Source organism: Mus musculus, chromosome 13, assembly GCF_000001635.26.
Source record: "Mus musculus strain C57BL/6J chromosome 13, GRCm38.p6 C57BL/6J".
NCBI classification, from domain to species: Eukaryota; Metazoa; Chordata; class Mammalia; order Rodentia; family Muridae; genus Mus; species Mus musculus.
The window spans coordinates 60,483,820-60,508,840 of record NC_000079.6 but is presented as its reverse complement, the minus strand read 5'-3'; the positions used below and the strand labels follow the sequence as shown (position 1 = coordinate 60,508,840).

The 25,021-nt window shown below is 45.0% G+C and overlaps 1 long non-coding RNA gene across 6 annotated transcripts; it reads left to right on the top strand.

Moving 5' to 3' along the window:
* Positions 1-24,920, top strand: A530001N23Rik. 6 transcript variants are annotated; one of them, XR_873556.3, is made up of 6 exons: positions 1-99; positions 20,274-20,351; positions 20,736-21,641; positions 22,119-22,258; positions 23,302-23,474; positions 23,833-24,920. It is a non-coding gene; the product is annotated as an RIKEN cDNA A530001N23 gene (long non-coding RNA). The 6 variants fall into 6 exon arrangements; XR_873559.3 differs by lacking the exon at positions 1-99 and having other exon boundaries at positions 19,911-20,351; positions 20,736-21,326; positions 21,542-21,641; XR_382545.4 differs by lacking the exon at positions 1-99 and having other exon boundaries at positions 19,912-20,351; positions 20,736-20,808; positions 21,214-21,641.
* The last annotated feature ends 101 nt before the right edge of the window (positions 24,921-25,021 follow it).

The following is a 25,021-nucleotide window of genomic DNA, read 5'->3' as shown; positions in this document are numbered from 1 at the left end:
AGCTCTCAAGGCAGCTGGGCAGGAAGCTGGGTAAGCCTTCGTGCCTCCTGGCAGAGCCTGCACCTCGTCGGAAACGGAACAGCACGGTTCAGATTTGGGGTGAGCACTTTTCCTTAACAGCTATATCAGGGCTTAATTGATCTTGTCTTATTGGTCACCAGTTGCAATCGGTTAGATTCGGATCCTTCACATGGAAATCCTATGGAGCCTGGTCTTCAGAAACAAACAAACAAACGAACAAACGAAACCAAAACAAGAAAGCCCAAGACAATTAAAAGTCTAAGATAGAAAGTGGGGATTTCCAAGTGTCCCACCAGAATTGGATTGACATTCACATATCTGAGCTCCTCTGCCCGTTCCCACAACAATTAGTAGCTATTTACTGTGTTGTGTGATATTTTTATGGTTCTCTTAAAATCTGTTTCAGGCTTAGGTTCAGACTGGTTTCCAAGGACTTGCCTAACCTCTGCAGTTTGTGGATGATTGTGTAATACTGACTTGGTCACGATTGTGAAATAATATGAAATATTAGCCAAATATTTCTTTTCTTTTTTTTTAAATAAATAACTTGCCCTAATTAAGGGCTTTCAAGTTTTTTAAGCTCACTATGAATTAGAATCATCTGGGAAGCCGAACAGGCTCGCCCTATGCCCTCAGCCCAGATGGAATCCATCAGTGCTTCTGGGACCTGTCTGAGCATCTTGTTTGTGTGGGATTTTCGTGCAAAGGATACAAAGGCAAAGAGTAAAGAGAAATATTGGGGTTTGAGTTTGAACAGGCTGGCAGAGCAGAGGAGAGGACGCAGACAGGAGATCCATCACGAGACAGTCTGAGGGGGCAGTGGGGGAACTCAGAGGGCAAAGGAGAAAGCCAGAGAGAAATGATGAAGACAAATGATGAAGACTACTTATCTCAGGCTCCTGGAGAGTCTCCTAGACTAATGCGCACAAACTCGTGCTTCTGAGATTAGTGGCCACATAGAACACTGGATAGCTTTACAGATGTCTTTATGGTGTGATAGATATAGAATGTCTGCCTCCACTGTCCTCCTTTGCCCAAATCCTTGACACTTCATTCAACTCCCCAGAGCGTAGATGACATTCTTAGCAAGCAAGCAAGGGAGGGAAGGAGAGTCCTGAGTTTTGGTGGTGGGAAGGGAATGTTCAGAAGAGAAAACAGGCCTCCAGCATTTGCTTACTCTGTGAATTTTGATGAATGTCTCTATCAAGATTATTTAATGCCCAGCAAAGTGGAGTGAGAAACTGTAGAGACCATATCTAGAGGTTAGGCAAGGCCCCTGGTTAGGGGATGGGGCCATCCACTCATCTCCAAATTTTTAACCCAGAATTGTTCCTGTCTAAAGGAAATACAGGGGCAAAGTGTGGAGCAGAGGCTGAAGGAAAGGTCATCCAGAGACTGTCCCACCAGGGGATCCATCCATATACAGACACCAAACCTAGTAACTATTGCTGATACCAGGAAGTGCTTGCTAACAGGAGCCTGATATAGCTCTTTCCTGAGAGGCTCTGCCAGAGCTTGACAAATACAGATGTTGATGCCCAAAACCAACGATTGGACTGAGCAAGGGGACCCCAATGGAGGAGTTAGGGAAAGGACTAAAGGAGCTGAAGGTGTTTGAAACCCCATAAGAAGAACAACAGTGTCAACCAACCAGACCCCCCCCCCCCAGAGCTCCCAGTGACTAAACCACCAACCAAAGAGTATGCATGGAGGAACCCATGGCTCCAGCTGCACCTGTAGCAGAGGGAGGCCTTATCTAATCAATGGGAGGAGAGGCCCTTGGTCCTGTGAAGGCTGGTACCTCAGTGTAGGGGATGCCATGGAAGAGAGATGAGAGTGCGTGGGTGGATGGGAAGGGGAGCACCCTCATAGAAGCAGAGGGAGGGGAGGTGGGATAGGGGGTTTGAGGAAGGGAAACCAGAAAAGGGGATAACATTTGAAATGTAAATAAATAAAATATCCAATAAAAAATGGACAAAAAGACTACTTAAAAACATTTAATTTTATTTTTATGTGCACAACTGTACATATGTGCACCGTGTGCATAACAAATGTTTACAAGCTGCTATCCTGGTGTGGGAAACTGAACCCTGGTCTTCTGCAAGAGCAGCAAGTGTTCTTAGCCACTCAGCCATCTCTCCAGCTGCAGGATTTTTTTTTTTAAAAACTAGTTCTTATTAGCTTTTTTTTGGAGTTTTCGAAACAGGGTTTCTCTGTGTAGCCCTGGCTGTCCTGGAACTCACTCTGTAGATCAGGCTAGCCTCGAACTCAGAAATCCACCTGCCTCTGCCTCCCAAGTGCTTTAAGTGTTCTTCAATCTTTAAACATTTGAAAACCTTTTGAAGACCTAGTAGCTTTAAGAGTTTTGACTCCTCATTCTCTTGATCTTTGACCACTAAAGAAACATATGTCTCCATAGCTGCAAATTCTGTCTGCATTTCAGTTCGTTTAGAATGGGTTCTTATCGCTTCTCCACCTTTTGGCTAAGATCAAGTGTGGAATGGATTCTTAATTTTACCCATTAAAAGGTACTTCATCATTAAACCATTATACTTACATTCTTAACAAGTTTCTGAACCTTCCCTTTATGACTTTGATGATCTCATCCATCTTCTATGTTCCCCATTCATTTTTACTTGTCTTGAATGATATCTGCTTCAGAACAATTGCTGGTCTACTTCAGTAAGCCATCCTGCAGTTCTGTTCCAACAGAGCCATAGAGATAAGGATTTAGATGCAGCGTTGACGAGTAAGTTGTTTTTCGAGTAAAAATCTTTGCTTCGGCTGAATCATTGGCAACAAGCACTCAAGGATGTGGCCAAAAATGACAACCTATCTTGTGAGAAAGGCATCTTGTTTTCAGTACTTTACAGTCTTCACAGATCCAACCTACCCATCTCCCGTGGCATTAAATGAGGTTGGTTATACCTTCTGAAATGCATGGCCTTGTCTCTGACTATTTCTTATGCTTTGAGAACCTTCATGGTGACAGGGGTTGGGGAGTGGGGTTATTCAGTCACAGAAGCTCAACCTGGAAATGGACTGGAAGGCAGCACGACCCACATGTTATTTTATTATTATTTTTAATTGGCATGTATGTATTCATTACATATAATAGTGGGTTTCATAAGAACATTTTCATTTCTAAAATATCATTTTATTTATCCTTTGAGAATTTTATAGAGGTATACAATGCATCTGGATAACATCCTGAAAATAGCATGAATACTCTTCTTTATGGCTGAATAGATACACGTTGTGTGCATGTCTAACATTTTTTTTTAAATCCGTTTCCATCCCGTCATTCCTCCTGATAGACATGGAGGGAGATTCTGAAACTTAGCCATTGTGAACAGTAGTGAGATGCAGTAACGTTTTCTCCTGCTTTAACTAAAACAACACAGATTGACTCCTTCCCCCACATTGGACTGAGCTAAAAGCAAATGACAGACCAGAAAAACCAACATTATTCCCATGACATCTGTTTCTTTAACCCTGCTTCTCATTCTGTGGGTCAATAAACATCAGCAAACTCCAATTTAATCTAAATTAACTTGGTCTCATTTGGTTGTTTGAGACCAAAAGAATGAAAACAGGGTCTTTCCTACCTGCGAGCTAGAGATCCCTAGATGACAGCAGTGCCAGTGATCCTTTCTTTTATAAAGATTTTCAAGTCAGCGAAGATGAATTACTAGGGTGGGCAAGATGGTTTGGTGGGTTAAGGTGCTTGTCTCCAAAGTTGACAACCTGAGTTTAATCCCCAGGACCCGCAAAGTTGAAGGAGAAAACCAACTCCTGAAAGTTTGCAGGACATGAACAGCCTCCCAGCTTCACATAGACAGACAGACAGACAGACAGATAGATAGATAGATAGATACATACATACATACATACATACATACATACATACATGGATATATGGATACATAGATACATATATACATAGGTAGATACATAGATATATATATAGATAGACAGATAGACAGGCAGATAGATAGATACATAGATAGATAGATGTTATAGATGATACATAGGCAAACAGTTAAAATAGATAGATGATAGGTAGATAGATAGATAGGCAATATAGATGATAGATAGGCAGACAATTAAGATAGGTAGATAGATGATAGATGACATAGATGATAGATAGATGATATACATGATAGATTGATGATGTAGATGATAGATGGATGGATAGATAGATAGATAGGTAGATAGACTGGTTGAAGATTAATTATGTATCTTACACAGCAAATTGAGTTGGAAAAAGCCATATTAGTGAGCAGCTTGAGATTGCTGGACTCACACAAATATTGTGACAGGTCTATCCTTCTTGGAATTTATCCTGTCCTTGAAATGAGTGATCCAAGCTGTTGGTAGTGGTGCTGTGGCTGGGTGATAAGAAGGGCTGTCTGGACGATGGCAGATTTCACAATGAGGAGCTGTCCTCCCAGCCGCATGTTGTGTTGCTGTGGTCTCAACCATTTGTGCTTCTGATGTCACAAATCTTTGTCAAAGTCTTTACCAAGATCCACAGATGGACTCAATCAGATTTCAGAGACAATATAAATGTCTGCTTGCAATTTTAATTCCAGAAAATACACAATTTTTTAAATAGGTGAGAAGGCTGATCTACTGCTTCCTGTCTCCCAAATCCTGCTAACTCTTCAAACACTACAGAAATCCCATAATGCTTTTCCACTTGAGCACATCTACAGACCAGTGGAGTGTCCTACCTGTGGCAGGCTTATTGGCCTTGAACTTTCACTGTTTTACAACCTCATTTACAAACTTTGTCTCCCTAGCTTATAGAGGGAAGTCTGGAACCCTGGCATCTCCTGTGGCAGTGGGCATGAAGGAATAACAGTTTTTGTATCCTCCCTTAGTAGATCCAACAAAGGCTTATGAACCCTGATAATTATTGGGTGACCTGCTCTGGTAGTATGGATGAGAATTGCTTCCATAGTCTTATACTTTTTAACACTTGGTTCCCAGCCAGTGGAACCATTTGGGAAGGATTAAAAGGTGTGGCCTGTGGGAGGAGATGGGAATGAGATTGGAAATTTCAAAACCCCATGCCATTTCCATATTGCCAGTTAACTCTCTCCTTGCCTCCTAATTCCAGATAAGGATGTGAGCTCTCAGCTACTATGCTAGCACCATGCCTGCCTGACTGCGTGCTGCCATGCTCCCTGCCATGATGGTCATGGACTCACTGTCTGGAGGGGCAAGCCCCCAGTAAACTCTTTCTTCTATAAGTTGATTTGGCCATAGTATTTTTTAGTCACAGTGGTGGAAAAGCAACTAAGATACCTATAAAGCTTTAAAGGAAACAGTGTTCTAATGGCATGACAGAGCCAGGAAGTCCCAGGCTTTGACCCTCAGAGCACTGTGGTCTGTAGTTGTACCTCAGATTATATTTTTAAAATAACTAGAATTTGAAGATTATTGCCACATTTCTACGGGTTCTGCCCCTCCCTGTTCATCACTGCTCCTGACTTGTCTGTATATTTATGTTCCTTGACAGACTAGGAAGACACCCGAGTCTGAAGCCTGAGTCATGTTTCAACTCTGTTGTTGTTATATCTCCAAATATTCTGTCTATTTGCTCACATCTCTCCACTTTTCTCCAGTATGTATGTTTTAAAACACTTTGGAGAATATGATGCTGGCACAAATACCATTACAAAGACAGGCCTTCCCTATACACTGTGTGGTTGATCTTAAACTTTAGGTTGGCATAAGAGCAGAGCACATTGCACTCCAGCTCTGAAGACATACTCTGCCTTGGGTACCTCTCTGTACCCCACCAATGGTCCTCTCTCTTGAGCATGTGCTTGTTTCTAAGCAAAAGACAAATAGAATTTGCACAGGTGAGATGAAGAAACGGGTCAGTGTGTGGATGGAGAGATGGGTCAGTGTGTGGATGGAGAGATTGGGTCAGTGTGTGGATGGAGAGATGTGTCAGTGTGTGGATAGAGAGATGTGTCAGTGTGTGGATAGAGAGATGTGTCAGTGTGTGGATGGAGAGATGGGTCAGTGTGTGGATGGAGAGATGGGTCAGTGTGTGGATGGCTCACTGTTTAAAGGTGATTTTGATCCCAGAACCCAGTTAAGAAGGTGGATGCAGTAGCCCACATTTGTAAAACCAGCACTTCTACAGCAGCAGTGGGAGGTCTATCCTGGAGTACAAAGAACATCAGAAACAAGAGAGACCCGTCTTAACCCTGTGAGGGAGAAAAAAAATTACAAGTTATACTCTTGACATGATCCCTGTGAAATAGTGATTGACAACCATGCTGAGTAAGCCGGTTAACAGTTTCAAATCCTTTTTATTGATGGTTAAATCAAGAGTGGGCTTGTGTCTCTGGAAAGTCTCTTGGTGGCCAAGCTCAAGAGTAAAGAGTTTCTAGAGGCAAAAAACATAAAAGACAGTAATTCCCATCAAAGTTAGATGAAGGTCAGAGTTACTTTGAAATGCTCATTCCTGGCAGAACATAGTGATTATTTTCTATATAACATGCCAATTATTTTTTACTTTTTTTGCTGTTGTTATTTTAGTTTACTTTAATTATTTTGTAGTACATCAGGATCTTGGTCAAGGCCATGGAAATCTCAAATGTTTTGTAAAGACAGATGTGACCATTGTGAGAAAGGGGGTACAGGGTTGTGAATTGTACAGGGAAAAATAGTCAGAATAAGATGACATTATCTTAGTTATTTCACTCTGACCTCCATACATAAAGACACAAGCAAAACAAATAAAAAGCAAATAAGACTAGAGAAATATCTCTGTTGATAAAACACTCGCTGGGACGAACACTCCTCCACGTCTGGTGGGAGTGTAAACTCATATAAGCACTGTGGAAATCAATGTGGCGGTTCCTCAGAAAACTGGGAATTGATCTACTTCAAGACTCGCCTATACCACTCTTGGTGTACACCCAGAGGATGCTCCGTCCTACCACAACATCACTTGCTCAACCTTGTTCATAGTTGATTTACTCATAATATCAAGAAACTGGAAACAATCTAGATGCCCTTCAACCAAAGAATGGTTAAAGAAAATGTGGTTCACTTATACAATGAATATTACTCAGTTGATAAAAAAAATGACATCATAAAATTTGCAGGTATGTGGATGGAACTATTAAAAAAATCATCCTGAGTGTAGAAATCCAGATCCAGAAAGACAAACATTGTATTTACTCACTTGTTATAAGTGGACATTAGCTGTTAAGTAAAGGATAATCATGATACAGTCCCCAGACCCAGAAACACCAACTAACAAGAAAGGCTGTAAGGGGATGTATGGATCTTCCTGGAAGAGTAGATAGAATTGATTTTGTGAGTAGACTGGAAGCAGGTGGGAATGGAAAAGTAGGGATCAGGTCGGGAGGGATGGAGGGAGAGAGCACAGGGAGCAAATGCCAGGAATTGGAGGGCATTTGGCAGAGGTTTGTGTGTGTGTGTGTGTGTGTGTGTGTGTGTGAGAGAGAGAGAGAGAGAGAGAGAGAGAGAGCGAGAGAGAGAGAGAGAGAGAGAGGACAGGGAGGGGGAGGAGGAGGGGAAGGGGGAGGGAGAGAGGGAGAGGGAGAGAGGGGAGGGGGAGGGGAAGGGAGAGAGGGAGAGAGGGGGGAAGGGGGAGGGGGAGAGGGAGAGGGAAACAGACAGACATAGACACAGAGAGACAGAGAGATAGAAACCTAGGGCAGGAGAAACTCCCAGGATTCTAGGAGAGTGACCCAAGCAATGACTCCTAGCAATGGAGCATATAGAGCCCAAACAGATCATCTTCTGTAACCAGGCAAGGCTTCCAGTGGGCTGGGACATCAACCCAACCACAAAACCTTCAACCTACAATCTAGCCTGTCTGAAAGATGTGCAGGGCAATAGATTCCAGAGCATGTGGAGGCGGCCAACCAGTGACTGATCTAATGTGAGGCCCGTGCCTCAAAAGGGAGTCTATGTCCAACCCTGCCTGGATGACCAGGAACCTGAAGCTGGATAGTCCAGAGACCTAGAATAGGAAAAAAAAATCAATAAAATGATTTCTAATAATTTTCTGCTAAATTCAGATTGGTGCCTAATCCAATCATCATCAGATAAGCTTCCTTAAGCAGCTGATGAGAGCAGAAGCAGAGACCCACAGCCAGACATTAGGTGAGAGAAGTTCTGAATTAGAGATCGCCATCAGGTTCCTCTCCATGGAGCTCAGGGAAACCTGAGGATGAGAAGAAGGAATAATTGTAACAGCCAGAGGGTTCAAAGACACCAAGAGAACACAGCACATAGGATTAACTAAGCAAGGCTCATAGGGGCTCACAGAGACTGAAGTGGGCAACCCGCATAGGATTCACTATGTCCTCTGCATATATGTTATGGTTGTTAGCTTGGTGTTATTGCAGCACTCCTACCAGTAGAAGTTGGGATGTCTCTAACTCTCTCACCTACTTTTGGGACCCCTTTTCTTCTACTGGGTTTCATTGCCCAGCCTTGAAATGAGTGTTTATATCTAGTCTTATTGTATTTTGTTATGCTGCATTTGGTTGATATGTCTGGGAGGGAAATAGAGAAGAAGTAGATCTGGGGGAAAGGTGAGGTTGGAGGGATAGAGTGAGGGAAACTGCTGTCAGGATGTATTGTGTGAGAGAAGAACAACAAAACATACTTGCTGTTATCCTGGAGAACCTGAGTTTGCTTCCCAGCACCCCTATCAGGTGGCTTTCTCCCATCTGTAGCTCCAGTTTGAGGGGATCCAATGCCTTTGGTTCTTGGCCATCTTCACATTGTCAGATATAGGTTCTATCTTATGGAGTGGGCTTAAATCTAACCAGAAAGTAGGTGGATACCCCCATAGCCTTTGAGTCACTACTGCACCAGTAAATCTCCAGGCAGCTCAGTGTTGTAGGTTACCGGGTTCATAGCTGGTAGACATTAGTGATTACTTTTCTCCTCTGATAGCATATAATGAACCTTCTAGTACCACAAGGGTTCCAGAGCCAGTAAGGGTGAAGCTTCTAGTTATGCGCCATCTTGACTTTTCTATGTCTGGTGACATACGTGCTGTCTTCAGCAATGGGGCCCTATCATAGGTGTGAAGAGTAAAGATTAGCCTGTAATGTTTGTGAATTTCCATGGGACCCCTTTGACCAAAGACTCAACAGGATGCAACTCATTTCGACATGGGAGAAGGTTTTATTTTGTGGCATAAGATGTCTAGGTCAGGCAATTCTCCCATCCTATTTGGTGACTCCATTCAGGTTCCTTTCATATATGTATATATTTTAGGAAGGTTCTACAATAGTAGATTTCCATATCTACTACTGTCAGAGATACCCCCATTTTCCATTTTCCAATGGCCTTTAGTGTAGTTGTCTATGGTGGTTTGAATAGGAATGGCCCCCAATGACCCATGTGTTTGAATGCTTGGCCCATAGGGAGTGGCACTTTTAGGAGGTGTGGCTTTGTTGGAGTAGGTGTGGACTTGCTGGAGTAAGTGTGTCACTCACTGTGAGGGTGAGCTTTGAGGCCTCCTCCTACACTCAGGCTCAGCCCAGTGTAGATGATAGACATTCCTTCTGACTTTCTTCAGATCAAGATGTAAAACTCTCAGCTCCTTCTCCAGCACCATGTCTTCTTGCACACTGCCATGTTTCCCACCGTGATGATTCTGGACTGAGCCTCTGAAACCAGAAGCCAGCCCCAATTAAATGTTGTCCTTTAGAAGAGTTGCTACGGTCATGGTGTCTCTTCACAGCAATGGAACCCTAACTAAGACATTGATCCTCCCCATATCTCCTCCTCGACCCTTTCCTCCCATTTCCTTCCATGTTAATCTTCCCATTCTAGTTTTGCCTTTATCTCTTCATAACAACATAATCTATTTCTCCTATCTTGGAAGATCCTCCTCTCTCCCTCCGCAGCCCACTATTAGCTACCCAACCTCTGTGTTTACTTGATCGAAACACACATATCACACATCAACAGCTTAAAAGCTAACATCTACATTTAAGAGAAGACATACATTGTCTTTCCAGGTTTGGGTTACTCCACTCAGGATGATTTTTCTAGCTCTCTCCATTTACTTGAAAATTTCATAATTTGATTTTTCTTACTAGCTGAATAATATTTTATTGTGTAAATTACCATATTTTCATAGCCATTTGATGGGCATTTCCAACTTCTATTATGAGCAGAGCAGCAGTGAACACAACTGAGCAAGAATCTCTGTAATAGGATGAAGAGTCCTCAGGGAGTATGGCCAAGAGCTGCCCAGCTTGATATTCAGGTGGATCTATTATGGCTTCCTGACCCAACCCTTCTGATCTTCAAAGTCAGATACTGTGTTACATGCTGTGCTGGTGGTTAGTTTTGTCAGCTAGATACAAAGTGGAGTCAGTCACCTAGGCAGAGACATCAGTTCAGGAATTACCACAATCAGATTAGTTCATGAGGTAGCTTTTCTATTTGCTATCAGATGCAGAAGGGCTGGGAGGGTGGGCCTGGGCTGTATCCAAAAAGCAGGCTGAGCAAGTCATGGAGAGTAAGCCAGTAAGCAGAACTCCTCCACAGTCTCTGCATCAGCTCCTGCCTCCAGGTTCCCGCTGCATGCTCCTGTCCCATCTCACTGGCTGCAGTTTTCCTCATAGTCCCCTCTCGAGGATCATGTGATTTCTGTTCCGGAGATGGACTTGCGATTCCCTCCTTCATAGAACACCCCCGGCTCAAACCGAAGCTCTCCGTGTCCCTTCCAGAGTGAGCTTCTTCATTCTGAAATCTTTTCCAGTCATTTCCCAGCGGAGGCTAACGACTCAAGGCAGGCCCATTGTTCACATCTGACTTCGGATCTTCCTCTCTGCATTTATGGGGCCCGGGGTAGAATGCAGACCGCTCGGCTGGGCTTGTCTCTGAGGAATGCACTCCGTGGCCTGGATGCCAGACAAATCTGGGGTCATGACCTCCTTTTACTCTCCCTGCTTTCATTAGGGCCACCTCGGGCCAGTGTGTGCTGTTTGTAGGTCACCAGAGTTATACTTTATCCAGCACTGGCTCTCTCTCGGGCACGTTGTTTATTAACTACATCTGTCCTTGCCCACATCCCCGGAGAGCAATGGGTGAAGTGAAAATGTAAAATTTCTGAAAACACCAGAGCTCGGTTACGGAGGCTCTTTCTCTGGGGGAGGTGCTCATAAAACACACGAGGAACATTCTAGAATGTGAAGAGCGATCTGTGCCACCGATCTGGCCCACCGCAGTCCTTTCTGTCACTTGCGGGTGACTTTCTGTACCCCGTTGGACTGTGCAAGCTGGCTTTCTTCCTGTGGATGATTTGTTACTTTGTACCCTTTGCCTAAGATTAAGAACAGATGAGGAGGCTACAAGATGGTTCAGCAGATGAGTGAGCTTGTGACAGCGCTTGATGACTCTTGAATAGGACCCCCAAATCCCGCAGCGGACGGAAAGAACCAGCTCCCAAAAGTTGTCCTAAACACCCCACTAAATAAATAGAATAAGTAAGTAAATAAATGAAAGAACAGACGACTGCATTGCAGGAATACACCCAGGTGGGAGATGCTCTGATGTTTCTACCTGTGCCCCTCCTCAAGTGCTGAGGGCCTGGCAAGAGCTGGCAAAGTGAACTATGAACCAGCCCAGTCCCTTGTGACAACCTTGCTTTGGAAACCAGCTACTTTCTTTTTCTTTTTTTTTTTTATTACGTATTTTCTTCAATTACATTTCCAATGCTATCCCAAAAGTTCCCCCCTCCACTCCCCTACCCACCCATTCCCATTTTTTGGCCCTGGCATTCCCCTGTACTGGGGCATATAACGTTTGCCTGACCAATGGGCCTCTCTTTCCAGTGATGGCCGACTAGGTCATCTTTTGATACATATGCAGCTAGAGTCAAGAGCTCTGGGGTACTGGTTAGTTCATAATGTTGTTCCTCCGATAGGGTTGCAGATCTCTTTAGCTCCTTGGATACTTTCTCTAGCTCCTCCATTGGGGGTCCTGTGATCCATCCAATAGTTGACTGTGAGCATCCACTTCTGTGTTTGCTAGGCCCCGGCCTAGTCTCACAAGGGACAGCTATATCACGGTCCTTGCAACAAAGGCTTGCTAGTGTATACAATGGTGTCATCGCTTGGAGGCTAATTATGGGATGGATCCCTGGATATGGCAGTCTCTAGATGGACCATCCTTTTGTCTCAGCTCCAAACTTTGTCTCTGTAACTCCTTCCATGGGTGATTGTTTCCAATTCTAAGAATGAGCAAAGTGTCCACACTTTGGTCTTCGTTCTTCTTCAGTTTCATATGTTTTACATATTGTACCTTATATCTCGCTATACTAAGTGTCTGGGTTAATATCCACTTATCAGTGAGTACATTTCATTTGAGTTCTTTTGTGATTGGGTTACCTCACTCAGGATGATGCCCTCCAGGTCCAGCCATTTGCCTAGGAATTTCGTAAATTCATTCTTTTTAATAGCTGAGTAGTACTCCATTGTGTAAATGTACCACATTTTTTGTATCCATTCCTCTGTTGAGGGACATCTGGGTTCTTTCCAGCTTCTGGCTATTATAAATAAGGCTGCTATGAACATAGTGGAGCATGTGTCCTTCTTACCGGTTGGGACATCTTCTGGATATATGCCCAGGAGAGGTATTGCGGGATCCTCCGGTAGTACTATGTTCAATTTTCTGAGGAACCGCCAGACTGATTTCCAGAGTGGTTGTACAAGCTTGCAATCCCACCAACAATGGAGGAGTGTTCCTCTTTCTCCACATCCTCGCCAGCATCTGCTGTCACCTGAATTTTTGATCTTAGCCATTCTGACTGGTGTGAGATGGAATCTCAGGGTTGTTTTGATTTGCATTTCTCTGATGATTAAGGATGTTGAACATTTTTTCAGGTGTTTCTCAGCCTTTCGGTATTCCTCGGGTGAGAATTCTTTGTTCAGCTCTGAGCCCCGTCTTTTAAGGGGGCTATTTGATTTTCTGGAGTCCACCCTCTTGAGTTCTTTATATTGGATATTAGTCCCCTATCTGATTTAAGATAGGTAAAGATCCTTTCCCAATCTGTTGGTGGTCTTTTTGTTTTATTGACGGTGTCTTTTGCCTTGCAGAAGCTTTGCAGTTTCATGAGGTCCCATTTGTCAATCCTAGATCTTAAAGCACAAGCCATTGCTGTTCTATTCAGGAATTTTTTCCCTGTGCCCATATCTTCGAGACTTTTCCCCACTTTCTCCTCTATAAGTTTCAGTGTCTCTGGTTTTATGTGAAGTTCCTTGATCCACTTAGATTTGACCTTAGTACAAGGAGAGAGGGATAGGTCGATTCATATTCTTCTACATGATAACAACCAGTTGTGCCACCACCATTTGTTGAAAATGCTGTCTTTTTTCCACTGGATGGTTTTAGCTCCCTTGTCGAAGATCAAGTGACCATAGGTGTGTGGGTTCATTTCTGGGTCTTCAATTCTATTCCATTGGTCTATTTGTCTGTCACTATACCAGTACCATGCAGTTTTTATCACAATTTCTCTGTAGTAAAGCTTTAGGTCAGGCATGGTGATTCCACCAGAGGTTCTTTTATCCTTGAGAAGAGCTTTTGCTATCCTAGGTTTTTTGTTATTCCAGATGAATTTGCAGATTGCTCTTTCTAATTCGTTGAAGAATTGAGTTGGAATTTTGATGGGGATTGCATTGAATCTGTAGATTGCTTTTGGCAAGATAGCCATTTTTACAATGTTGATCCTGCCAATCCATGAGCATGGGAAATCTTTCCATCTTCTGAGATCTTCTTTAATTTTTTTCTTCAGGGACTTGAAGTTTTTATCATACAGATCTTTCACTTTCTTAGTTAGAGTCACGGCCAAGATATTTTATATTATTTGTGACTATTGAGAAGGGTGTATGTAAAACATGAAACTGAAGAAGAACGAAGACCAAAGTGTGGACACTTTGCTCATTCTTAGAATTGGAAACAATCACCCATGGAAGGAGTTACAGAGACAAAGTTTGGAGCTGAGACAAAAGGATGGTCCATCTAGAGACTGCCATATCCAGGGATCCATCCCATAATTAGCCTCCAAGCGATGACACCATTGTATACACTAGCAAGCCTTTGTTGCAAGGACCGTGATATAGCTGTCCCTTGTGAGACTAGGCCGGGGCCTAGCAAACACAGAAGTGGATGCTCACAGTCAACTATTGGATGGATCACAGGACCCCCAATGGAGGAGCTAGAGAAAGTATCCAAGGAGCTAAAGAGATCTGCAACCCTATCGGAGGAACAACATTATGAACTAACCAGTACCCCAGAGCTCTTGACTCTAGCTGCATATGTATCAAAAGATGACCTAGTCGGCCATCACTGGAAAGAGAGGCCCATTGGTCAGGCAAACGTTATATGCCCCAGTACAGGGGAATGCCAGGGCCAAAAAATGGGAATGGGTGGGTAGGGGAGTGGGGGGGGGTGGGGGACTTTTGGGATAGCATTGGAAATGTAATTGAAGAAAATACGTAATAAAAAAAAAGAGAGAAAAAAGCTACTTTTGTGCACCTGGTTTATCCAAAGTGACTCAAAGGTCAATTGTCTGTGTCACCAGGGCCAAGCCTGGCTTTCCCTACTCTTCCACATCTGGGTAAATTTCAAACACTTGACACAGTGAGTTAACTTATGCTTTGGGTACCTCTTGCCCAGACTGAGCAAGCTCTGAGCCCAACCCGTCTCACACACTGCTGAGTTTACAGGTCCATGCCTCCCTGTGGAGGACACACCCTTGACCTTATTTTGGTTCTCCTAGCTGTTTAATTGTGTGTCCCAAGAGCACAAGCTCAAGGCGAGTGTGTCCTGAGCAGATTCTGTCTCTCTGACCCCGGTGTTACCAGCACACTAATGCCTGAGGCAGGACTGATTAAAATCATACCTCGTTCAGATTGCTTTCTTATTGATTTTTGTAGAAGTCGACAAAAGGGGAGCTTGTTTTTCTGCTGCTGTTTATTGAGCAGCAGGAATAGCTGTGGGGACAGAGCGATGGAGCGGGTAGAGGCAAGCATTGGAGCTAACAGTGAAACCCCCATCCCCCTGGAGGCTGGCTCCTTACTTGGTCTGGAGAGAATGGGAGGCATTGCTAACAAAATGTTCTAAGCATTAAGACAAGAGATAACTGAAGGTATTCTTCGCTCTGGGAAGTACTGGTTTGTGTGTTTTGAATTCAAGTAAAGTGTAAGTTCTAACCCTTTCTATTGTTATTAAAATAAAAATTTAAAAAGATTAGGGAATTGAACAATGACAAAATCATTGCTGTTTAATTCCATTCATTTTACTTATTTTTTCTTTACAAAGAAAATAGGCTGAGCGTGTGGAGAAAACAAGGCCCCTGAGTTAGAGTCACCTCCTTCATAAAGTTAGAGGGAACGGAACCTCCAGAGCCTTTGCCAGCTTGTCTTGGACTCGATATTTATTGGTTATTCACTGTTTGCATTTGAATTGCAGGAGTTAAGAACACATTTGGATTAGAAGGCTTCTGAGACCCAGTGGAGATGGAGGTGCCCGAGTTTAGGCTATGACGGGGTGGGAGACAAGGATGGGTACTTCTTTCTAATTGAAATATTGTGGCAATTGGACGAAACATTTTAAAAACTGGAGCTTGTAAGAAGCAGATGAGGTAGTGAAGGGCAGTGTGTGCAGAAATGGGAGCAGGTACCAGAAGCCATGGTAATTCAGTCAGGAAAGCGTACCAGAGGGGCTGGAGAGATGGCTCTGTGGTTAAGAGTACTAACTGCTCTTCTTGAGGTCCTGAGTTCAATTCCCAGCAACCACATGGTGGCTCACAACCCTCTGTAATGGGATCCAATGCCCTCTTCTGGAGTGTCTGAAGACAGCTCTAGTATACTCAAATACAAAAAAATAAAGAAATCATTTAAAAAAGAAAGCATATGAGAGAGATGAGAAATACAGTATTAGAAAAGAGCCCACCATGTCTCACACAGCACGTCAGCAAATCGTTATTATGAACAAAAGGAAGGAAGGAACAACTCCCAACTGTAAAAACTACCAACAACATTTTAGGGATCCACAAATCTCCCTAAATAACCCTAGATGTAAGTTGTCCCAACTCTCGAATTAAAGGCACAGACTAAGTGACAGAATTATAAGACACATCCATCTATTTGATGTCTCCAGGAAGCACACCTCACCTTTGTCAAACGACATTCACAGACAGAAAGGACAGAGTCAATGTATCAAAAAAAGCAGAAGCTTAAAAACAAGGCACTGCTTGAACAGACATCGGAAACTTTAGGCTAAAATTAGTCAGAGGAGATAAGAAAAGCCAATACATGTTTTCAAAAGGAACAATCCATCAATAGATCATGACAGTCGTAGAGGCTGAAGAGATGGCTCGATGGTTAAGAGCATTCGTTGCTCTTGCAAAGCATCAGGACTTGGCCATCCCGACAATCCTCACTGAGCATTTTAAAGGAAGTTGAGTATTTAATGGGTGTGAGACAGTTCTAGATACTTCTGTGGTTGTCTCTCTCACATAGCCCGCTTGCTTACGAAGCACAGAGTTCTCTTTCCTCCCTGCACACATCCTCCTCCCTCCTGCACAGGCTCTCCCCTGCCACGTCTGTGCCGTCCGTCACTCGGACTGTTTGTCTGGTGAGCTGACAGGTGTCATACATTGTTAGGTAAGAGTCCTGGAGCTTGAAACTCGAAGTGACACAAGTCTCGTCGATTTAGCGCTGGTGACTTTTCCTGTGGAAACTGGGAGAAGGACAGGCATTTGCTACAACAATTTTGAACTTTCTTAGAAATTCTTGAAGAAAATGGATATGCGTCTCTTTCCCTGGCCGTGCACAGGGAAAGTGGTTTGACCTGTCACACTGTGACTTCTGCCTTGAGGAAATGAGAAAGACACACGTGACTGTCCAGCAACTTTGTGGATCAGCAGATCGATGGAGACCAAGAAGTGGCTGTGGGCTGACTCAACTTTGTTCCCAACTTTTCACAAACCCCACTAAATCCAGAATATTCATTTTCTTTTCAGTTAGTTCTTAGTTATTTAAACAAACTGACACTGAGAGCTTACTGATGCGTCATTCAACAGGAGCAGATGCCCTGACTCCCCCTATGCAACTTTCTTTGTATTGGACTTTTCAAAGTAAAGATAGATTTTTTCCCCTCCAATTCCCCAAAAGAGAAAGTGCTCTTAAGCCTTAACCTATTTTTTTTTAAATCCATTTTGAAAATATAAATAGAGTTGCCTCTTGAAGTTTTGCTAGTTTGAATCTCACAATCAATGCATGGGTTATAGCATGCACACAGACACACATCACTGGGCTAGGAGTCAGGAAGCTGTTCAGGGAGATGTAGAACCCATTGAAATGGGAAGAACATTGCTTAGGCGGTTTACAGCCACTCCGATAGAGATTTTTCTGTGTGTTACTGTCTATAGCTGTGTTCATCCCAGGTGAGCATAACGAATGAACACCATAAAATAAGTGGAATAGTAACAGATATTTATTAGTCTTCGTTCACAATCAAGCTGCTTAAGGATCTAGCTCGGCAGTGGGAGCTTCTATGCTGCTTACATGTGGCCCCCTTTCCATCGTGTCCTTGCATGCTGAAGGAAGTGCCCTTGCCTTATTCCTTCTTCTCATGAAGACTCCCACAGGCGCATGTGTCTGAACCCTCCATTGCCGGCTGGTGGGTTTTAGCTGTAGAGTCTTAGGGATTATGGTCCAGTGGCAGGAGTAGGTTACTGGGGTCAGGCCTTAAAGATACGGCCTTCTCACTCTCTGCTTCCCGATCGAGCTACCAGAATGCAATTAGCCGCAGCACAAGCCCCTGCTGCCAGGGATGGAGACAGCCTACCTGCCAGAGCTTTGCTGCCACAGTGGAGTGATAGTCTTTTAAACATTGAGCCAATTCCTCTCTCCCATTTAGTTGCTCAGTTAAGCACTGGTCACAGAGACAAATGAGAATAATTTTCATTGAAACACATATGCCATAATGGGGGATTTCGGGTTCCTTTAAATATACCCCTTCCTATGCCATCCTATTGGGAGCTGAGTCTCTGACACACAAATTACAAGGAGTAGGGGATATTTATTTAGTCTCTGATATTCCATCCTCCTCACCACCGAATTCATGTGCTTGAAAGCCAAAGACACTCCATCTATTCCAACAATTTTCAAAAGTCCTAGTTAATTCCCGTGTCAACGCCTGACCATTTGGAAACTTTAAAGTTTGAAATTCTGCATTTCACCTAAATCAGATGTGGGTGCGACTCTAGGCACAATTCATTCCTATGGCAAAAAAAAAAAAAAAATTTTTTTTTCTAGTTACGAACTCATGAAATAAGATGAGTTACATGTTTTTGGCTTATAGTGGCAGACGTGGCTTCACGTAGACAACTCCTGATTAGAAGGCAGAAACAAAATAGGAGGGAAGGTGTTAACTGGTCCAAACCACACCATTCCCATCAGACCGTAACACTCATGAGCAGTTCGCTTCTACCTTCTGGTCTTACTGGGGTGTTGCCCCCATCTCAGCCATGAGGGCTACGCAAAGCTTCAGGTGGTGATACGGGAAGTCTCTAGGAGTCATCTATTTGGAAGGTAAAACCAGGGTGATGGTTGAACCCAAGAAAGCCCAGTGTGTGTACTGACCTCTAGCTACCTCCAAGGTCATTGTCTCTTGCCCTGAAGAATGCTGTATATGTGAGGACTGGAGAGAGGGTTCAGTGACTACAAACAGTCACTGTTCTTGTGGAGGACCTGGGTTTCCATGACCAGTTCCCATATGGTAGCTGACAATGTCTATAGCTCCAGCTACGAGCCACACCTGACACAGGAAACGGGTGTGGAGACATTTATGCCTTCGATAGCCACAATGAAGAAGCCTTTCGAAACTGGTTTACAGAAGGAATTTGGAAATGTTTGGAGAGCAGGTTGAGTTCAATTCTCAGAACCCATTTGAAAATATCTGGAGCAGTGGAAAGAGTGCCTGGAAGATGGGGACAGGCAGTTCCTGGGGCTCACTGATGGGTGGTGCTCAAACAGGATTCCATCTTGGGAACACAAAGCAGTTGAAGTTGAGAACCAAGATGCAGTATTAAGGCAGGAGGAAGCCCAGTCTCCCTGGTGGGAGATCCTCTCTGTCAGCCATGCTCAGCCCCTCCACCCTCAGGCGAACATTGTGAGAAGGTGCAGTGTGTTGGCATGCTCACAGTGCACCAGGCCCTGTGCAGGGATAAAGGATGCGAAGTTGGTGAGGTGCTACGCCTCCCCTCAGGGATGTGGGCTACCCAAATACCAGGAAGAAAGTTAGTATCTATAACCAGGCAATGGTGTAATAGCTTTAGGGGGAATCTCTTGTGGTAGATACTGAAAGATGGCTTTGGGTGCTGACAAATCGCTTCTGTATAACCAAATCCTCCAGTGCCCGGAGGCCCCGTCCCCCGTCCCCCGGGTGTCTGCACAGTCTGTACGCAGCCTCCCTTGGTCTGCAGTGTGCTGCAGGATGAGACAGACCCTGGAGGGAAGTCCCTACCTAAATCCTTCCGTAGAAGCAGGGCTAGGCATTTTTGGGGTCATCCCTTTTTCATGTAATTTAAGTCTTCTAGATTGTTCTGGGCATTTAATATGATGTAAAGGACCGCACTCTTGCTCTCCCACTGTATCACATGGTACAATTTGGGGAAAATGAGAAACATCTCAAACAAAGACCTGGGCAGAGGCAGGGGCCCAGCTGGAAGAGCAGGGAGGGAGAGGAGCTGCATTGTGCAGTCTGTGAAGTGCGGGAGGGGGAAGAAAGCCTGTAATTTCTTCCTTTCTTTCTTTTCTTTTCCTTTTCTTAGCTTTGGGAAAGGAACTAGGCACCGTTTCTTGGTTCATGAGCTTTTGCTATGGTTTGAGCTTGCCCTCAGAGGGTTGACGGTGTGGGTGGATGGCAGCGTTCCACTTAAAGTAGGGCAGCAGTTGTCGAGTGGTTAATTTAAGAGTCATTGGTCTGACAGAGCAACCCATGCGTCCTCTCCCATCTGCGTGGGGGAGAGGAGCCAGCGCTGTATTTACTGCTTGGATTGAGTCCACAGAGCAGACCTTAGCAACCATATTTGGAGGGGAAGACAGAGTTGAAGCAACTTAACCAGGGTTAAAGTAGGGTCAACCTATGGATTCAAGGTTAGCGTAGGCTGGGCACTTGGCCAACAAGCATAAGTTTGATTTTCTTCAAAATAGTAACTCCTAATGCGAAGAGGAAGAGAGTCAGTGGCGTCTGGCTGAGGGAAGAAGGAGCCTGGCTGCACCGCTGTCTGTGTGAGTGGGAACCCGAGTCCCTGGGAACTCACTGTGATTCAGGGTTCCTGTGTTCCCAGGGACAAAGACCTGGACAGAAACACATGAATAGTGGTAGAAGCAGAAGCTTACTAAGGGGAGGAGAGAGCCTAGCTCTCTGTTGCTAGTAGATTCTGTCCAAAGAGGGAAGCGGGCCAAAGCAGGGAGAAACATCAGCAGTTCCAAGACAAGCACTATAGAAATGCTTGGGACTTTTATATCCCAGCATCCCCAGCTTGTGGCTCGTTAGCACAGTGCACTCTAGTTTTAGCATGTGCTCTGCTATCTGGCAGCCTGGGTGGGGAGAGTTTTCCAGTCTGGTTTCTTTTATAAACTAGTTGTAATTCACTCTTTGTCATATTGTAGGGTCTGTGGCCTAGGCCAGGTACAATTGACAGCCTCCCCACACGGAGCCACTTCTTCACGACAGGACATCAAGGTGAGTGGTACTCCCTTGTCAAACCATCCCTGACACAGAAGACTACACGTGAAGCACCTTCCGGATGCTAGCCAGTTGGCACAGCGGCCTTCTGGAAGGTTCTATTGTGCTGAGACGGAGCACATGAAGAGTCTTCTCACTGGCCTGTGTTTCAGTTTCCTTTGCTGTCCCTGTTAAGCAGTTCCGACAGGTTTGTGCTGGTCTATTACGAGAGAAACTCAGGCAGATTTTGAAGCAGCCGGTAACATCATCTCTACAATCAGGAGGTAGAGAGGGATGAACAGTCCAGGGTCCCAGCCAGGGAATAACGCTGCCCACAGTGGGCAAGTCTTTCTATCTCAGTTAATGTAGTCAAGGTTATCCCCGACAGGCACGATCACAGGCCCGGCTCTCTGTCGGTTGTAGATTCTGTTCAGGACACAACCAACATGAACCATCACACACACTGGCATGATCATTGACTTGGGATTCTTCAAGCAGCCTTTTAGACTCTTTCTGAAACATTTTCAAAGCATCACGTAAGTATTAACTGAAATGGTTCTTCAATGGTCCCTGTTACCCTCGGCCTCTTCCCTTCCCTTCTGTAGCCAATGCTGAGGAATGCGCAGAGAAATCTCTAGTCTCCACCACAGGAAGGTAAGAGCTAGCAGCAGGGAAGACAGAGGGATCCCCCAAAGCATTCATGTTTTTGCAAGTATAACAAATATAGTGAAAAATCCTCTCTTGTACGCAGTTAAAATTTGGCAGAGCACAAACCAGGACCTGGCAAGACCTGGCAGGACCAGCAAGGCTGGGCTTCCCCGGGCTCAATGGCTAACCAGAAAGCTAAACTGGTGAGTTACAGGTTCAGTGAGAAACTCTGCCTAAGAAAGTAAGGTCCAGGACTCAGCATTTAAGAGCGTTGATCCTGCTTCAGTTCTCAGCACCAAATGTCAGCCCACAACCTCCTGTAACTCCAGCTCCAGGGGACGCTGGTGTCCTCTTCTGGACTCTTTAGGCATTGCACTTGTGTGCACATACGGCTGTCCCTTTCTTCACATAATTAAAAATATATACTATATGCATATAGGAAAGGATGACTGAGGAAGACACCGGTGTTCTTTATAGTATCCACATAGGTATAGGTTCCTGTACACACACACACACACACACACACACACACACACACACACACACACACAGCCTGTCAGTCCCTGTTCCTATTTTCATGCTCCTGTCCAGCACAAAGCTTCCATAGCTGTTTTTTTTTGGGGGGGGGCGTGGATTGGATATTTACTTTATTTACATTTCAAATGTTTTCCCCTTTCCAGGTCTCCCCTTCGGAAACCCCCTATTCTACCCTCCCCACCTCTATTAGGGTGCTCCCCCACCCACCCACTCCTGCCCTCCCGCCCTGGCATTCCCCATAGCTGTTTTCTAAGGAGCCTCATCTTCCTGGCTGCCGAAACAGGTAGGCATTGTTTTGCTGAGGCACGGGGCTCATGGGTTCCTGTTTTTGCTGCGGGACCCATGGAACTCTGCTATGAAAGCTAGCTTCCTGGCACCAGCGCTCCAGTGTTTTATGTGCTTAAAATTCCATCTGTGCAAGTCCAGACATGACCTGAGTGCTTGTCAGGTCTAGTTCATCTCAGCCCTCCTGGGGCTCAGGCTTGCAGTGAGGAAGGTTTCCCTACTCTTGTTCACCCATCCTGCTGAGCCAGCAGCTCCCTCTGTCCCCAACCATGCAAGCCTTGGATTGTTGACAAACTTAGGCAATTTCATCTGCCTTGTCCAATGCATACTGCATGCCTGCCAGGAGTCCTGCTGGCTTCTAGATAAAGACAAGATTCCAGGAAAGGTTGAGCTGTGCTGGCCAAGTGTAGCCTAAGTTATTGGCCAAACACACAACCCAAGAATGACAGCCAAGCTGGTGACTTTCTAGAACGGAACTCAGAGCTTCTCTTGTTAAAAAAAAAAAAACAAAAAACCCAAAACTGAGACCCCTCCACCCACCCCCCAGGATCCAAAGCACAGAGAAGCAGCATAGTGTCTGCCTACACCCCTGTTCTGAGAGGACTACACCCCTGTTCTGAGAGGACAGGCTGCTGATGCTGCTGGGAACAGGTCACCAGACCCTTCTCAGTTCTGTTTTCTCTGGGCTGGCCAAGGCTGCAGACAGGATACCTTCCACAGCACACAGAAGAGTGTTAGTTAGCGTGTTGTCATTGCCGTGGAACGCATGAGGCTGCTAAGGTTGAAGGAGAAAACGTACACTTACCGAGTAGTTTGGAGGACAGGGATTTGTGACTTTCCTTGGGCCGATTCACCTCATGGTGGGTGGGCACTCTGGCTACAACCATCAAGTGACCAGACCAGAAGCAGAGAGGGCTGGGCTGGGGCTAAACTCAAGTTACAGTCCTTTACTCAGGAACTACTTCCAGAGAGCATAACTCTGGGGGGCCGGAGGATCTCCCCTAACCCACACATCTAAGGGTTTCCATGATTTCCTCATAGCATCACCCTGCACAATACCTCTTCAGTCACAATGCAGCACACAATTAAACGGCATTGATGCCACACAGCAGCAATACGTGCCACTTAAAACAAGCCACTCTGAGCAAATGACTACTTTGAATGCAGCGGACAGAAGAGTATTCCTGAGCACCCCATTCACCCAGAAGCAGCATGTAAGTAAATCTGTGCAAGTTTCCCCTTCCCTCTACCGGGAAGGGTAGGTGTCTGTTACTAGAAACAGCACTAGCCCTGTGTCTGCTCACAAGCTACTCCATTAGGACTACCCAGATTAGAAGGAATGGACAGGGCCTGCTCCAGTTTGGGCTCAGGGACAGAGGGGGTAAGGAAGAAGGCATTCTGAGTGGGATGCAGACAACAGGTAGCTGTGAGAAATCTAAAAGGGGTTATGGAGTGAGCAGAGAATAAAAGGTCGGCCCAAAGATGAGAACCTGAGCGAAGACAAGTGGCTTAAAGCTAAAAGGCTGGCAATAGTCAGCCATGCCCTGAGCAGACCAGACATGCCCTCAACAGGCCAAACATGCCCTGCAGACCAGCCATGCCCTGAGCAGACCTTGCCCTCCTCGGCAGTCTGCACGGCCTTGGCTGCTCCTGCTGCAGCCATCATACCTGCTCTGACAGCTGGCTCCCTCTCCATGAGTTCTGCATTCACAGATTCAGCCAAGCATGGTGTGAAAGGCATAGCTATCTGTGCTGCAAACACACAGGTTTTTGCCACCCTGGGAAGTCATGTGTGTGTGGTTTGATACTTGTGTGCACATGTGTGGATGCATAAGGGTGGAGGCCAGGGGTAGATGTGAGGTGCCTCCCTCCATGATTCCCACCTTACTTTCTGAGACAAGGTGTCTCAGGGAATCTGGAGCTCGTCTGTTTGCGAAGTTTGGCTGGCCACTGAGCTTCAGGACCCTTCCTGTCCTACCCGTGTGGTTCCACACCAGCACTGTGCCGCAGACTTGTGCCTGGCCCTGACATTGGTGCCGCAATCTGAACTCAGACTCTCATGCTTTCACGTCAGGTACCATACCAACCCAACCGCCTTCCTAAACCATGTCATTGTGTCTCACACCTGCATGATTCACATTCACACCATGTGAGGTGTTCTAAGCTGCCCAGAACTGGCTTGCAGGGCTCAGGACAGGAAAAGCTTGGGTGCAGCCTCCAGTTTTATCCCCCCAGGTCTCACAACTAACTCCTTGTAAAAAGAGGGACAACTGTCCTCTCACATCTGTCCCTTGCTTGGGATCTTCTCAGAGTGCTTGGTGTAGCCATGGTCCTGTGCATCTGTACTTGGGGAGTTCAGAAGCACCCAAGTCCTAGATTCCTCTTCATCTGCATCCCTGTTTTCATTTGCCCCTTGGTTGCCAGGAGAGTACATGTGGCCCCTGACACTACACAAACTCACCTCTCCACCCAATTAGCTCTGACCACTGCCAGCTCTTAGACTGGAAGTCTTGGGTCATTTTTGAGGTTTTTCTTTTTCTCTGGTGTTAAGAATGCCACAGGACTGTTATAATGCTACAAAAATTTTACATCTCCTTTAGTCTTTTAAAATTATTTCATAATAGAAACAGTCATTAAGTCTTCCAACCAAAAAAAAAAAAGCCCAGGACCAGATGGGTTTAGTGCAGAGTTCTATCTGATCTTCAAAGAAGACCTAATACCAATACTCTTCATACTATTCCACAAAATAGAAACAGAAAGA